The sequence below is a fragment of the Centruroides vittatus genome, unplaced genomic scaffold (assembly GCF_030686945.1).
Source record: "Centruroides vittatus isolate TY-2023 unplaced genomic scaffold, ASM3068694v2 contig_349, whole genome shotgun sequence".
Taxonomy (NCBI): domain Eukaryota; kingdom Metazoa; phylum Arthropoda; class Arachnida; order Scorpiones; family Buthidae; genus Centruroides; species Centruroides vittatus.
This window is the reverse complement of record NW_027122172.1, coordinates 544722-561624: the sequence shown is the minus strand read 5'-3', so window position 1 is coordinate 561624 and position 16903 is coordinate 544722. Positions and strand designations below refer to the sequence as shown.

The window sequence follows — 16903 nt, the reverse complement described above, 5'->3', positions numbered from 1 at the left end:
CTGGAACCGTACATACAGAGTCGCAAATCACACCTAAACTCAAATTTTCCAGCAAATAAACAAAAACTTACAGATCAAACATTTTTGGCCACAAACATTCAATCTTTAAGTTTTTTACGTTTATTTGCTGGAAAATTTGAGTTTAGGTGTGATTTGCAACTCTAGTAGATTTTCCTGCAGAGTTTCTTCATTGCTAATTTCAGCTGCCTCCTCCTGCTCATCATTACATAAAAATATTGCTTTTTGAAAGCAAGATATAATTGTTGCCAGCAACTCTTCTGAGTGCATCAGAGCCTTTAGTCTCAGTCCTTACTGCTACTGTCTCTTCTGGAACATATGCTGATTCACTGACATGTTCTTAAAAGCAATTGAATTGCTCTTCTGGAAACTCTCCAAATCAGCTGTTTGATGCTTTAAAGCAGTGGTTCCATCCAAAATTATTTACTGGGCCAAAACCAAAAATAAAAATACACTGTGGGCTTCACATGTTTGTTTACAACAAAACAATTCGACTAAAATAAATTTAAGATGAACATTGCCAAGTGTCCGTGTATCTGAACCCTATAGAGTTTAACAAACAACAAATACAACAAAACATTTACAATTATACAGTATTTTGTATGTATTTTAATGTGTAACTTGTTTTTCAATTTTTTCATTTAATTTTTTAATATCAACAGGTATTTTCGACATTGTACAACATAGTCAGTTTTTTACATTTTCATCAGTCAATCTACTATGACTTTTACATTTAACAATCTTCAATTTTGAGAATAAAGGTTCACAGAGATAGATGGATCCCATTGCAGCTGTAATGCTCATTGCCAGTTCTTTTAGGTTAGAGAATTTAATCAAAAAATACACTTACGTAAAGCCAGATAACCGGAGTGGTTAGTATTCGGGACGCAAACGTTTTCGTAGCCTCTTCTAGGCTCTTCTTCAGGCTTAGTAGTAATAAATTCGAATATATTCCATTTTGAAAGAACCGAGTTTCGAATTCCGTCACGTGAAAACGTTCCAACATATTTTTAAATGAAACGATCGCCGTTCTGTGTAGTGCGCATGCGCCTCGAAGCGGCGATGATGTTAATGTTTAAAAATTATCTTCCAGCAGGAACTGCCACGCTGCTGAAAGGGCCAACTCGTCTTTAAAATTGATGCATGTGGTGTTACATCCTGCTCTGTATATTTTCATAGCTTCCAATAATTTGAGATGTTCCGGGTGGTTTAGTGGTGAGGATAATGCGAGCCGCGGTAAAGTCCGCCGTGACTTCTTGATCGGTGGCATATGTTGAGAGAGCTGTTGTGAGCCTTTTGTGTGCTATGTCTGCCTTATGTTCTTTAATCCTTATTCCCATTGTACGTTTGGTGGAGCCAATGTAGACCATATCTCTGTCAAATCTGTGGTCTCTGAGGGGGATGGAGTATATTCCCGGTAGTCTGATTGGGTTCGGAGGATCTTTTCCGTTACGGAGTATTTGGAAAATGGTCTGGCATCTTCTGTAGGCTATACGGACCTGACGTTTTTTGGATATCGTAGCATATATCGATTTTAATCGTGGGTTAAAAGTGATAGGGATCCTTTCAGTATTGTTTTCTTGAATATTTAAGTGCCTTTCTGTCTGATTGTTACACTGTTTCTGGCTCTTTCTGTACTTTCTACATAGTCCCCTTATCAGGTTGGTGTATCCGTGTTCTACCGCTATTTCGTTTATATGTTTGATCTCCTGATTTAGTGCCTGGTGAGAGGAGGAGTGCGTAAAGGCCCTCCTAACCAATGCTCTAAAGGCCGCTATTTTATACTGAAATGGGTCACAGGATCCTATCAGAATATACATGGAGGCAGTATCAGTTTTGTGATACAGCGAAGTGTGTATGTTTGGCCCTTCCAAAGCGATATCTATATCCAAGAAATGGATTTTAGAGTTACTATGCTGCTCCACCTCAATTACCAGACCGTACGGATTTTTGTTCATCGCTTTAATGAATTGATCTATATTCGGTTCCGTCTTCCACAAGATGACGAATGAATGACGAATGAAACAACGTAAATTTAATAGACAGGAGTAAAACATGATTACCACTGCGGATGCATCTCAGAGGCATATCGCCACGCGCACGATAATACGTTACTTTCCTTGAAATTAATACATTTCCCCGATTTGGTAGCCTTGTAAATCTCAAGAGTCTCCAAAGCCCTGATGTGGTCCATCTTAAACGACCTCTTAATGAGTCTGGTGTTATCGAAGTCTGCTCTTATATCGGGGTCCGTGGCGTACGTCGACAGGGCGGTGGTGTGTCTTTTTTTGGCCACATCATATCTATGCTCAGAAACCCTTTTTTGAACAGATCTCTTGGTAGACCCAATGTATACCTGGTCCCTTTGGAACCTGTGATCTCTTATCGGGATACTATACACCCCTGGTGCCCTTAACATATCTGATTTGTCTTTAGCGTTTCTGAGAAGCGAGTAGATAGATCGCGTCCTCGAGTATGCTAACTCGGTGCCCTTCCTTAGCGCTATTTCCTTGTATAAGGAATGCAGACGTTTGTTGTATTGTACAACAGTGCGTTGGTGTTGGTCGGGATTCAAATTAGACTCACTCCGCACCGTGGAGGCGTGTCGCGCTGTACTTGTATCAAGGAAATTACGGGCTAAACTACGGATAAGGTTACCTACGTATCCATGACTAGCGGCAATGTCTTCAATGTGTTTAAGCTCCGTGATCATATCTTCTCTATTTAGAATTATGGGTGAATGCCCTACTTACTAACGCCCTGAACGCCGCAATCTTGTATGTATATGGATCTTCAGACCCAGCGGATATGTACTGTACATAGGTAGGTAGCCGGGTTTGTAGTACACCCGCGTCTCAATATTGTTCATATTGAGTTGAATGGTAACGTCTAAAAAGTGCACTCTGGTGTCTGATAGTTGATCAAGCTTGAGCGTTAGGCCATACGGGTTGTCTTTTACGCTGTGCAAAAAATCATCAACCTTCGGCTCGCTCTTCCATATGATAATCACGTCATCCACGTACCTACGGTACAAAATAATATCAGGTGTGAACTTGGAAATGACTTCTCTCTCTCTAACCGCCGTAATACTAATTCGCATAGGTCGCCCGAAATTGGGCTCCCCATGGGTACCCCCTCTTTTGTAGATATGTGGTACTGCCGAACCTAAACAGCGAATTGTAGCACATTAGATGCGTGAGCTCAAGTACATGCTTGCGGTGTATTGGACCAAAATGACCAATATATAATTCAATAAAATATTTATATATTATAAGAAAATTTTTTTCATAAAAAAAACAAAACAAAATTACTTTCTGAACAACCCAATAGTAGTTTCTTCCTTCAGAAAGTCACAATCCAACAGGAAGAGTCTCTTTTAGTCAGAAAATATTCATTTCAGGCACTTTTTGTCCCTCAGAGCCAAAGAAGTAAAAGTGGATTGTAGTTATAAGTAACAAAGGTAAAGTACAGCAATTGGTCGAAAAATGACACCCTAGATTTTTAAACTTTTGGACCCTTAAATCTCAAGAAATGCAAAAAACATTTTGGGTTTTTTCTGTATATATGGATGTTTGTGTGTGTGTGGCACGATTTTGTTCACCTTTTTGAAGATTAATAACTCTGTGCTTTTTGTCAAAATTTTCTGAAATTTTGCAGGGAGGTTTGTGCATTAGGGGGATTGCTGCAATTAAATTTTGGTGGTTAAAGGTCAACAAGATGGAAATAAAGGAGTCATGTGTCATATCTTGTGTACAGTTGGACTTAATAAGAATTTTATTCATTACTAGAAGACCCAGCCATGCATTGCCGTGGCTCAAAATGTATCTATTATAAATGTATAACACTTCCCCGCGAGGGAAATTTCGAAAAATTCCTTCTTAGTGTACATTCTCTCGACGTACCCTATTAAAACGCAATCAAAAACGCGAAAAACCGCATCTAAAATAGTATAATATAAGCAGAGTTCTTCACGGTAAGCTTTAATTTTGTCCCCCTCCCCATGCGAAAAAATTTCAACATCTATGTTATATTAAAACATGCACATATTCGAAAGCAACGTCGTGTCAAAATTTCAAAGCAATCGGTAAAGAACTTTCAGAAATTTGAGATTAGGAACAAACGAACATTTCATTTTTATTTATGTAAATTAGCTTTTACAATTTTTTCTAATAAAACTTATCCCTACCCTCAAAATTAAGCATTTTGCTACTTTATAATAATTAAAAATATAAAATGATTTTTAAATAAAATATGATAACAGAGATGCCACCAAAATGTTGCCAGGAAAGTTAAGCAACTTATTATTGGATTTTCCATATAATATAATATAACCTTTAAATTCTTTTTATACATTATGGCTTATAGTATACCACAACCATAAGAGGATAAAACATTGAAAAAATATCTAGAATATAAATTGATATATGAACAAGAAAACAAAAAAAAATACTAGTGTCAACCATAATTTACAAAAAGAATAGGCCTATTGTAAAGTACAGTAGAGCGTCGTTTATCTCAAAGCCGGTTAACCGAAAGCTTTCCGGTCGGACCGTGTCGTGCCAAATCGAACGTTTTTGATACTAGATTAACTTCTAAAGTATAATTTTTTTGTTTTTATATTTTTCAATATATTTATTTTGTTTGTACAAAATAAAGAAATAATTTTTAACGATACAATAGCCTCGATTATTATTATAAAAATTTTCGTTTGGCTTAAAATCGACGAAAATTCAACGCAAAGCGACACGCAACGAAAAAAAATTTCAACGTGGGATAGGTTAATATATTTTTTCGTACATAATCGGTTATCCGAACAACCCCAGTCTCCAATTGATTCGGATAAATGACGCTCTACTGTATATTGAAAATAATGTTAAATGGAACTGAAAATGAGCAAAATATTTATATTAATTGAATATGAATCAGAATATTGAAATTTTCAATTTGTTTTGTGCCTTTTGCCATATTTACTTTAATGAAAATTGATAGAATTTTTCCTTCCTTGTTCTAGCTTTCCTATTAACCAGGTGTCAGTGTCATTGCTGTTGCTTTCAGATTTTAGCCTTTAAGACCAACTGTATTTTGTTTTTATAGATTAATCTTTGTATTTAGTAAAGTTTATTTAAACATTTTTAGTGCTATTAAACTTTTTTAACTGTAGGTAAGTAAGCATTCATAAAATGATGAAAGAAATACGGTGGTATCTCGGTACTCAAACGATTTGCTACTCGAACACAGATTCTGGGAAAAAAGTTGCTTGGTATTCGACTAAACAAACACAACCTGCTAGAACAAATTTTCCATTAATAACATTTTTATTTTCATCATCCATAAAAATTGTTTATGATAAAAATAAAGAATATGAAAATGTAGCTGATACTTCTGATCAACAAAATAGCCGAGATGACAATGATAGTTTGTAAAAAGAAATGCCCTCATTTAACTAAAATTAATATTAACGTGTAATACGGTACTTTTAATTGTGATTGTTAGTTAACTAGCCTACTTGTTGGAAATTAAATTATTGATTGCTTTAATAAACAAATTTCTCTTAGTAATGAAAAAAATAGTATACTTCTGCTAACTTCTGGAATGTAATCCTATGTTTTGTATTAGTCCTTTGTTTCGTATAGCAAAGATTTGCATAACATGGCACTTTTTTGGTACGTAACTACCACGTTATATGAGGGATACCTGTATACGTATATATAAACAATGCCTTTACTGCGTGATTTGTTATTCTCCAAAGTTATTCAGTGTTAACTCCAGTATTAATTGTTAATAACAGAATCAGTATTGAATAACTGTATTGTTGGATTAATAATGTCTCAATAGAAAATTTTTTCACATCTCTGTAAACCAACACAGTAAATGTAAAATATGTGTAACTAGCAAATCTACATGTACATCATTTGTTGTTAATAAATTATAATTATCATTTTAGATTACATGACAAAAATATAGCTTAAAACATGTATCGTAAATGCAAATTTCCTGTTTACCGTATCATTTCACATAGTTGTACAAAACATTTCCTAATAAATTCCTGTGTAGTTTTTAAAAATAGATTATTCATTAATAAATAATTAAATATTTTAACTGTTTACCAAGCTTACAGGTATGGCTTATAATTGGAAAATACCTTTTAACAATTTATTGATTTTGAAAAATTAAAACAATGTTAATTATTAATTAAAAAATTTAATCTGTAAATCAGATTCTTTACAAAATCAATAGCTATGATTTACTAGAAATTCCACTCAAATTTCAAATTAAAAATAGTTTGACATTAATTGTTAAATGACTACTTGCACTCATTCTATAAACAGATGAATGCATTTGCTAACTGAAGTCAGAGTATTTGTAATAGAGATACTATTAAAAGAATAATGGTAGGAAGTCGTGTGACTTAATCTCTTACTTTCTATTGCCCGATTAAAAAATTTATTTTACTTTTATGAAACATTTACTTGCAGACAACTTTTCTAATAACATATATTAATTATTTATATCATAAGTTGGCAGATTTTTAACTGCTGAATAATCAGTAAACAGATACTCAGTGAAAATGCTTACTGGTGCATCACTAATAGAAAGTATAATGTATCTTCCTCACACACGCCGGGGTGTATATTAGATAACTGCAAAACTTACTCAAGCCCGTGACCGACGTGAAAATAATCAATTCAAATTAACAAACGTTTTCGGACGCCTTCCGTGTCCTTCCTCGGGTTAAAGTATAATGTAATTTGAAGTAAAAAATTAAGGTCACACAGATTAAAGCAAGCTGACTCATAAATACAATTGATACAAATCTTACATTATTCACAATACAATTTTTTATCTACATATATAAGTAATCTAATCTAATAGATTGTAAACAATTTTAAACATAAAAATCCTCAGCAATATAAAAACACATCTAGACTCGCACAAAATTAACCTCCTCGTCGACCGATACAGTTTAATCGTTATATAAAACCTCGGAAAAAAATTAAATCCGACGTCACAAAATTTCGAATCGCATCAAATATATCGTCACGGTAAACACGCGTTCCCACGAACCGACAGATAAATCGTATTATATCGCGTTCTCTCGGGAGCATATCGAGAGGTCCTTACGACGCACCTCACCGACACCAAAGCAATCGGTTTTGTTACTTTAATATAAAAATATATACCAAGATAAATATAGGCCTAACTGGTAAGATTCGAACTCCGAACGAGGGGTTTTACACCCCCCGTACAAACAAAAAGTCAAAAGAATCACACCTATATACACAACCCTTTGCGAGACATTCGCCTCTAAAGTCCAGTTTTTAACACATATCGGTATACCGTCCATTCTACCGCTCGCCTCGACCGACGCTCCACGCGTAGTCGCGCACTCGACGCCGAGCCCCCACGTCCCCCAAAACTACATAACGCGGGCCACTCGAAACCGGCACGGTCGCACGGGCCAAACGGTTAAACACGAGTCGCATCGCGGCAACGCAACTCGCGATCTCGAGCGACCCGATTTCGGGGCCGTATCTCGCGAAAGGTCACCGGTAGAGGTACGGTTCCTTTAACATTTTTGCTCCCACGGGTACGCTCTACGGCTCCGACATTAAAGTCTCGACCAACTCGTCCGGAGCTCGAATCGTACCCCTCACGTAATCTTCGTTACTTACATCGGTTAACGTCACCCTAGGTATCGAGACGGCGGCTCGTCTCCGATCCCAACGACCGGAAGAAAGAAAACAGCGGGGACGCACGTTCTAACCTAACCTATTCTAATAATTACGGTAATTTATTAGAATATGTTAGGTTGGGTTAGAACGTGCGTCCCCACCGTTTCCTCGCTTCCGTTTTTCCGGAATCGGAGACGAGCCGCCATCTCGATACCTAGGGTAACATTAACCCACACGTTCTTTAGATTTTAGAATTCACAATAACCATATAAGAAGCAATATATATTTATTATATACAGTTGTCCAACAAAAAAGTGAACTATCTTATTTACAAATCTTTTCGAAATAGACAGTTTGACCGGGCCCTAGACATTTGTCTCATTTGTCTACGCGATGATCCGGCCCCGATTTACATATAGAATATTTTTGTTAACAACAACGCCGATTATAATCTTTATAAATTAATACGATTTATATTTTAAGAAAACAAAATTACCTGTTAATTGAGTTGCGAACTTTATAAAATATTTATTCGTAAACTTAAAAAGAGACGAAATTAAACTACAACGTTACTCTCCCGCACAAAGTTCATATTTACCACGTGGACGACGGTACTTCCCTCTACATTTCAGGAGCCCTTTTTTTTAATATTTACTTTTAATTAAATATTAATATTCAAAACATTTTCATATAGTTTTAATGTATTTTAATTACGGACTAATCAGTTTTTATGAATATTTGTGGTAAATTGCGCGCTAATGTACGAACGAATGTAGTCACCCACTGCACGGTTACTTAATAAACCGGTTGGAGAGCCGCTATCGTTCTCACCCTCGGTTTTCGTTCTAGGGACGGTGTTCCGATCGTCCGGTAGGCTAAATTGGCCAGGGTCGATGCAAGACGTGACGACCTACTCGACCGCGGGTTTTTTCACCTTAGGAGAAGCCATAGAGACCGACACGGCCGTGGCTTAGCCAAGATTTCTTTTCGGACAAGTATTTACGAACTATCTATACGTTACCTTCCACAGGAAAGTTATACTAAATCAGGGGGAATGACGTTCCGCGAGCAGAAGCCCGAATACGGACTCGCACCCGTCCCTCACCACCTGGCCGAACTCGTAATGGGCTTACTAAAAGAGGCCCTCTTAGTGCTCGCCGGGCGGAGAGTTAAAAAATGCGCTTTTGCCCGTCATAGCAACGATGGCCATCGGCTTCCAGACGATCGCGCCGTAATCAGTATCTTTGTCAGTCTATTTCTTACGAGTCGTCGCAATTATCAGTTTTTCGAATGTTTAGTTATGGCAACGCGACACTCGGGCGATCTGTCTAGGGAGGTGACTTCCGGGAGGTCTTTTTAAGGGAAACTGGCCCCTATTTAGGCGTTACAGACTCGGAGAAAACCCGGAAAACTCCACGTGACCAGCCCGCACCGGCGAAGCGCGAACCCACGACCGAACTCCCAGTGTTCGGCGGCGCCGCTAGCTGTTCGAATGCCCGCGTGCGATATCGATTATGCCGCCCCCGTTTAACTACGACTACCTACACCGAGCTTGCCAGAAAAGCTGTTTAGCGTCGTCTCATACGGCTGTGAAAAAAGAAAAGAAATACTTTATAAAGAAAAACTATTTATTTTTGTTTACTTAAGTGTAAAACGACATAAATATTTATCTACAGAAATTGAACTCTTCTCGCTTTTATGTTTGCGAAATCCGCTATCGATTTTCTTGTATCCGAGCTGTCTAAGATTTCGCGTTCAATCGAAACTATAGCTAAATTACTTACTTAGTGCCGGTGCACGGTCGATCTTAAATAGTTTTTAATAATTTGTAACTTTGAAAAGGACCTTTCACCGAATGCGACCCATAGACGGCCGGATGGCCGAGCGGTCAAGGTGGCAGCCTACCGCTCCGGGGGACCCGGGATCGAATCCGAACGGGTGGAATAATCCCCAGGAATTTTTCGGGGGGTGGTCCGTTCGGATATGTCGGGCCCCGTCCCTCATCACCCGGTCGCCCCATTGTGGGCCTGGCCGAACCCATAATGGGCCTTCTAAAAGAGGCCCTCTTAGTGCCCACGGGGCGGAAAGAGTTAAAAAAAAAAAAAAAAAATGCGACCCAAACCGGCAACGTAAGTAATATTCGTAGCGCTATCGCCGTATTCGGAAATGTCGAAATTAAGTGGTTAGTAAAAAGATATCGTAATAGGGTTTGCGGATGGTTAGATTGATTTTCTGCAAAATGCGACTTTAAAGCGTCGATTTCGTTAAACGAATCGATGCCGTCGATGTCTATTTCACTACTCGAATCGTCTTCGGATTTAAATATTTACAACGTTTTATTAATTCTTCGTCGGAGTAATTAAATAAGTTATTGCCGAAAAAGCCAAATAGGTCGGTAAATGTTTTTAACTCTTCGAATCTATCCTTTAAAGAAGTTAATGTCTAATCTACAATTGTAAAAAAACTCTACTTTGTATTCGATTTCGGGGTCTAGTAAAACTTGGTCGCTACGTTCGTATTGAATTTGTGTCGGTTCTCTTCCTGGACGAATTGTGTTTATTGGTGGGAAATCTGTTTCTACGTCCACTTCGTGAGCCACATCGGTAGCTTCTAACACCCTTTCGAAGCGTTCGTCCGCGCTATATTCTGTCAACTTATCGATCGACTTATTTAACAAATTTATGCGGATTTGAGCATTTATTGTGGGACTTCGCATCGTTTCGTTTAAAGTATCGAACCAAATTACGACCGAGCAAATACCGGTAAATCTATAATTTTGAATGTTCGAAGCGAGCGAACGAGCTTTGCGAGACGTAGTATAATCCCATTCCGACGAATTATCTGATATTTCCGGCAAAGCGTCGAATATTTTTTTCGGGTGATACCGTAATTGTTTGACCGCATCGATTCCGCTAGACCGTCGCGTGGCACTTAAAGCTTTTAATTCGAAATCCGGTAAATGTTTGCCAATTATCGACTATCTTTTTGTAGACGAAGAAAACGTAAATTTCTCGAATTACATTTAAAAAATTCGCAGTTTCGCCAGTAATATTTGCTGCATCGTTGATTACTAAATCGAGACTATGAGCCGAGCGTGGAACGTAAAATGCGCGATTATCGATTTCCAAAATTCTTTTTCGCAATCTATTGTGTTTTCCACGCGTATTAGAACCATTGTGCTAACATTGCCGCGTAAGATTTGAATGTCGAGATTTAATTGTGAAAATAAATCCAAAACAAAATTTAATAGACCTTCGCCCGTGCTGGTGATTGGACAGAAACCGACGAAATTTTCGCATATCGCAATATTTTTAGTTTCGTTGTTTAAACGAACTTGTCCGAGTACAACTGTAATTTGTTCTGTGTGACTTACATCTGCTGCGCAATCCAATATGGCGAAGAAATATTTTGATTCTCTGACTTTGTCCAGTACATAATTTTTTTACGGTCGTGCCGAGTAAATCAATGATTTCATTCCGAATTTGATCTTCTAAATAGTGAGTCGTACGACTCGAATCGGATTTCGAGGATTGAATTCTGTGAATATGTTCCCGCGCGACTGAATCGAAGGATGCTATCGTTTCTATTGTTTTTAGAAAATTACCGTAATCGTGCTCGTATGATGTTTTCGACCATCCCCGAAAAGCCAGACACCGATGACATAAAAACTCGATAACGGCTACGATTCTTTGTAATACATCGCACCATTGTTTTTTTTCTAATTCTAATAGTCTCGGTTGCATTTGATTTACGGTAGTTTTATTTTTTAACGTATTATTCAATTGTGCCCGCGATTTCACATTTTCACTGTGGGAAGCGCTTGTTCGTGTCTTTTTGTAACTTCGCCGACCTTTAGGGGTGGAGTCGTTAATCCCGCGACAGGATGGTCTAGGGTCGTTCGCGTGTGGGTGTGAGGGAGATGACACAGACAATAAGTGTCTCACAAAGAAACCCGTTTATTTAAACATAAAACAACTCACACTATGCACAGATCGTTACAAAGGTGAACGTTCGAACGTTTTTGTGCCGATGTGTTTCCTATCGTCGCTCGATAGAAGGCCCCGGGGCAGCGGCAGGTGCAGCGACTCGTCGGTTGGTGTCGGCGGACCTTTCGATGGACACCTTGGAACACCTCTTGTCTCCCTGGAAACCTCTCGGAAAAGTCTCTTGTCCTTCCAATTCGGCGATTACTTCTATCTCTCTTTTTCGTATTGTTCGTGTTGATTGGCTCCACGTCCTTCCTTTCTCTCTTCTCGACTGGTCCCTCGCTTGTTTCCAAGCGAAAAACGACCCCTGTTCGAGTCACGAGAAAGAACCGCCTATACAAATCTACTTGACACCCTCCGTTTACTCAGGATGGAAAGAATTGATGGAACTTTGAAACTTGCGCTCATATTTTCCCTATTGTCGTCTAGTCTGAGAGATTTTTGAAATTCAATGCTTTGATACGAAGTTCCTTTTTATTGAAAACTTTTCCCTTTTTCGAATATTAATTGATCTAAATTTCGTATACGAGCGACTTGTCAAAGGTCCATCTATACTGGAGGACATTCGTCTACAATCATTACTCATTACAATTATTGCATTTCATTTTACATTAGGTTTTTTTGTCTTTCGACATCTTTCTCCTTTTTTTTATGCGTCGCGGTTTCAAGTGACTAACGCGTCAAATCCGATCTTCGATCGGTTTTTGTCCCTTGTAACAATGGACGATTTTCTACATTCGTTTTAACAATCTTCTAATATAAATAATTACTGTTAACTCGTTTTTGGGACTTGACATTTTCGATGTTAACGATAAATGCTGCCAATCAGAAAAACCGTTCAAAGCGGACAAACTACTTACAGTTTTATTAAATATTTTACAATAAAAACAATAGACCGAATCTTCCGAAATAGAGTAAACGAGCCATTCTCTGTTAATTTTTTCTCCGTCGGGAAGACATTTCTTATCCTATAGATGGAGTGGGTATTACGACAACGACTTTGAATACTACGTGATCGAGCGCTCTATATGCCGCCCCCTGGACGTGGCGCCCGCGTGCGGAGCACGCCTCGCACGCCCGCTTACGTCGGGCCTGCCAGTGTTTAATGGTTTTATCCACTCGGCTACCGGTAGACGTACTGTACCGTACCCACTCGGAAGATCGCCTACTGTTGTTTTGCCGTATTTCCGACGAACCAAATTAAACCGATAGATAATTACTCGTCGTCGTCACGCCAGTCTGGCGACGAAGTGGCTCGACACAAATTGATACAATGCTCGGTCCGTATTCCCAATTCGAAATTTTAACCAACAAATTCCTTCGTATTAACGAGTTAGCGAGAATCGATCGTGTGAATATTTTGTAAGGGTCTTAATGGATTCGGAATTTATTTAAATTTTTTGATTTGTCACGACGAACGAGGCCGCATTACCACGAAAAATCCAGGAGCGAACCGAATCCAAACTCCAAAATTGATTACGTAATTGTCGGGGTATCGTTTTTCATCATTTACACGCGTTAGTTAATAAAGCGGCGGTTTCCAAACTTTCTGCGCCTCCGCCCTCTCTTTATCAGAAGGAAATTATTGCCCCCCTCAATTTTCGTAACAATCTAATTTCATAAATACTATCCTTATAATTTATTTAATCGCCTACAAAACAACATACTTTATTAAATAAAGTTGGTCGGGGGTTCGATTCTCGTCGAGACGTTTCGGCAAGTGTGGATGGATTTTTAGCATTCGTACTCGAGTCGTTCGGACGAGGGTTTTTGAATTAGGCATAATCGTTTCGTCGGTTCATTTTTTCAACATCGATTCGACTCTGTTTGTGTTTAAAATAATGATAGGCCTAATTTGGTAAAAGCTGCGCGCCCCCTCGCCACGGCCTCGCGCTCTACAGATTGGAAAACGCTGCCACAAAGGATCGGGCTCGCCTTTACGGGAATAATTGTTCGATCCAATACAATACCCTCTTGCCTGGCGTTAACCGATCGATCTATCGATCGATCGATCAACTAGAATTTCATTACACTCGATTGTATAAATATAAATATAAAATTGCAACGCTTAACGAAATACTTTGCTTCCGTTATTCGTCCGTCGTTGGCTCCAGTCGACACTCCGTAATTTCGCAAGCCCGGAGGCGACTCTTCTTCGGAGGCTACCGCCTCCGCAATAAAACGCAAATACGCTAAAACGTCCTCCGGTGCTATCGCCATCTTCGCATAAAATACAGTTGCCAGTAAAAATAATAAATAGAAGTTTTTTTTCCTATATTCATTACTTTTACTCGAAAATCAACTAGAAGCTACCGTATTTAGTAATATGTTGTAGTTATTTAACTTTTTCGGTGTAAGCGACCGACGTAATAATATTAGTGCTGCGATGAGAATTTTATACGAAATTTCCTTAGATTACGAAACTAACGACAACGATCCGATCGGTTAGCAATTGCATTTGCATAAATGCTAATAATCGGATACGAAGAGTTTATGTTAAAAAGTACAAAATATTATCTAAGGAGCCGCGACGAGATAGTAAATAAAGCCAAGTTTCTTCTCTCTCCAAACGATAAAAACTTGGACGATAAATTAATACATTCTTAAATGTAGGCAACAATTATTATTTTCGTTATACGACGAGGAAAAATTTAAACTCGTCTAGCCCTATTTACCCTTTACCGATGTATTCGGCAAATAGCGGCGCTGCGGCGCTTTAGAGACCGGGCTAGCTAAACCAGTCTTACGTGACATTACGCCGTAAGCGCTTTTTCCGAGCGGAGTAAATATTCGTTCGAACAATGGAGGAACTGCTTCGAGAAAGAGCCGAAGAGTAACGTCGCGTAAGATTAGAAGGCCGCTTTAGCTAGCCGATTCGCTAAAGAGTTGCGGCGCCAATGTTCGCCCATCGCTCGATCCGAACATTCGTCTCACGCCAGTCCCGCGAAATTGCCAACCCCGAAACGCGCTTCTTTATTCCACCATGACATTACTAATACGCGCTGTACGCGGCAGACATATTTACTCTCTCTATACAAAATATTTAGCTTAAAATGGCCGAGACCTTTTATTCGGTCGCGGGGAAAAAATAAAAACGGCGACACCGAGAATCGACGAATAATCACGAAATTTTTGAACGAGTAAGAGAAATGAAAAATATGTCGGTCCGAAGAGGAAGCTAACGAGTGCGATCGAGTAAAGCCGAAGGTGATTCGATTGCGCGAAGCGAGCGGGGTAGAAGGTTGGGTGGCCGACACTGCGGGAGGTCGACGGAAGAGAACGAAGCGAATAGGGGTCGGTTTGTTCCTCGCCAGGGGTTTAATAATCGCCTAAGTATTTTTCTAATAGTGTATATTGGAAACGAGTGGGTGAAGCTTCCCGGTATAGTACAGTACGTCGACGACGAACGGTTGTCGGTACGGACCAGTTTTTCTTTTTTTAAACTCTTTTCGTCCCGCGGACATTAAAAGGGTTTCGTTTAGCGGGCCCGTTACGGGTTCGGCCCGGCCCGCGATGGGGCGGCCGGTGGCGAGGGACGGGGGACGACGTACTCGGCCCCCGAAAAATTCCCGGGGATTTTTCCACCCGTCCGGATTCGGTCCCCCGGAGCGGTAGGCTGCCACCTTAACCCCCTTAACCACTTATCTAGTAAAGAATTTTTGAGAACGCGAGATTTCCCGGAAGGCATCCCCTAGACGGATCGGCCAAGTGTCGCGTTGCCGTAACTTAACTAAACGAACAAACCGCAGTGTGGAGGAGTTCGTATCGGAAGGAGAGCGAGGCGTTCGGATTTCGTGGAAGTCTATATTTTTCCCCGAGTCCCGGTATTACTATACTGGAATTGGCGGCGCGTTACAACTTTATTTCGTCGCTAATTATACCAAAGTTTATTTCGTTATAAACAGTTTGAAAGAATTATTATCGCATCGTACACTTTAAAGCAACGGCGAAAGGAACTGCGATGGTTAAAAATTGCACCGTCGATTGCGCGTTTGCAAACCCAAATATTGTTTTATTAAAAACGACATTGGCACCGATACCAAAACTATATAACGGCGCTGCGAAGTCATCGAAAATCCGTCGACTTCGACTCTCTTTTACTTCCCCACTTACCTATATAAAACGGTAAAGTATTGGAATCGTGTCGCATTTGATCCTCCGAGTTTTTTGCAAATCTACACTTTCGAAGACCTCTCGAACTCGAAAAATGTCAAATAAAGGAGAAAATTCGCGTTTGTGTTGGCGTGTAATTTGTTTAATTTCTTTATTCTCCGTTCCGAGATATTAAACAATATCTTAGAATGGGTAAAGTCGAAGAAACGAAATTTGGCACAGTAGCTCGCGTATAGAGGGGACATTAATGCTATTAAATTTCGGTCCTTAATCGAAGGTAGACGGGACGGAAAGATAGGAAGAGTCGTGCGTCGTACTGCAGCGCGGCCGGACTTAACGACTATTTCACTCGTTATTAGCGTTCACAATTTTTTTTATAAATCTCGTCTTTACTTTCAAAATTAAGCATTTTGTCATTTTATAATAGTACGGTAAAACCCGCTAAGACGTTCTCGCCCGAGATGTTAGAATGCGATTTAGTTCGACCACTTTGAAACTTAATAAACCGTCCGACTCCGATTTAAAAATCACAGAAGTTATTAAGCTTCGAACGAGTGAACAAAGCCGTGCCCCACACGCGCAGTCTAACATCCGGAATACAGAAAAGAAACCGAATCCTTTCGCGTCTCGAGTCAAAAAAGGTAAAAATTGGAGGAGGTCATTTTTTGACCGATGGCTACTCTACCCCTCCGTCATATATAACAGCCGGGAAAGTAAAATTATCGAATACAGAACATATTTATATATCGACCGCGTCATTACTTAGAGGAGTCTTTTATCTTTGGAGTAAAAAAGGTTTTTATCGGCACTATTTATCGAATCTTATTCTGTGGTCACGCGACGACATCGGAATTCCCGGGCCTATTTTGGTAACGAGTCCGCCCCGGGGACCTATTCCGAGCTCGTCCGCTAACTCGACGACGGCGATACACCGGACATTCGATAAGTTCCCTTAGCGAAAGGCAGTTAACGAACCTTATAAGACAATCGCCATTCTCCGCTCCGCGTTAAGCGGGTTTCGCTAGGGGTGGTCGGTCGAGACGCGTCCGGGTTTCACGTTATCGATAGTTATTACGCTTCGACCGATCGCGGCTTGGTTAACGTCGTATTTTT

The 16903-nt window shown here is 39.5% G+C and overlaps 1 protein-coding gene across 1 annotated transcript in view; it reads right to left on the bottom strand.

The window, feature by feature from the left end:
- Nucleotides 1–8321, bottom strand: part of r (carbamoyl-phosphate synthetase 2, aspartate transcarbamylase, and dihydroorotase rudimentary) — a 186212-nt gene extending 177891 nt beyond the window's left edge. Inside the window, exon 1 of the mRNA XM_067269235.1 lies at nt 8188–8321. The gene's annotated coding sequence lies outside the window, so the exon portion shown is untranslated. The remainder of the gene's footprint in view (nt 1–8187) is intronic.
- Between the last annotated feature and the right edge of the window lie 8582 nt (nt 8322–16903).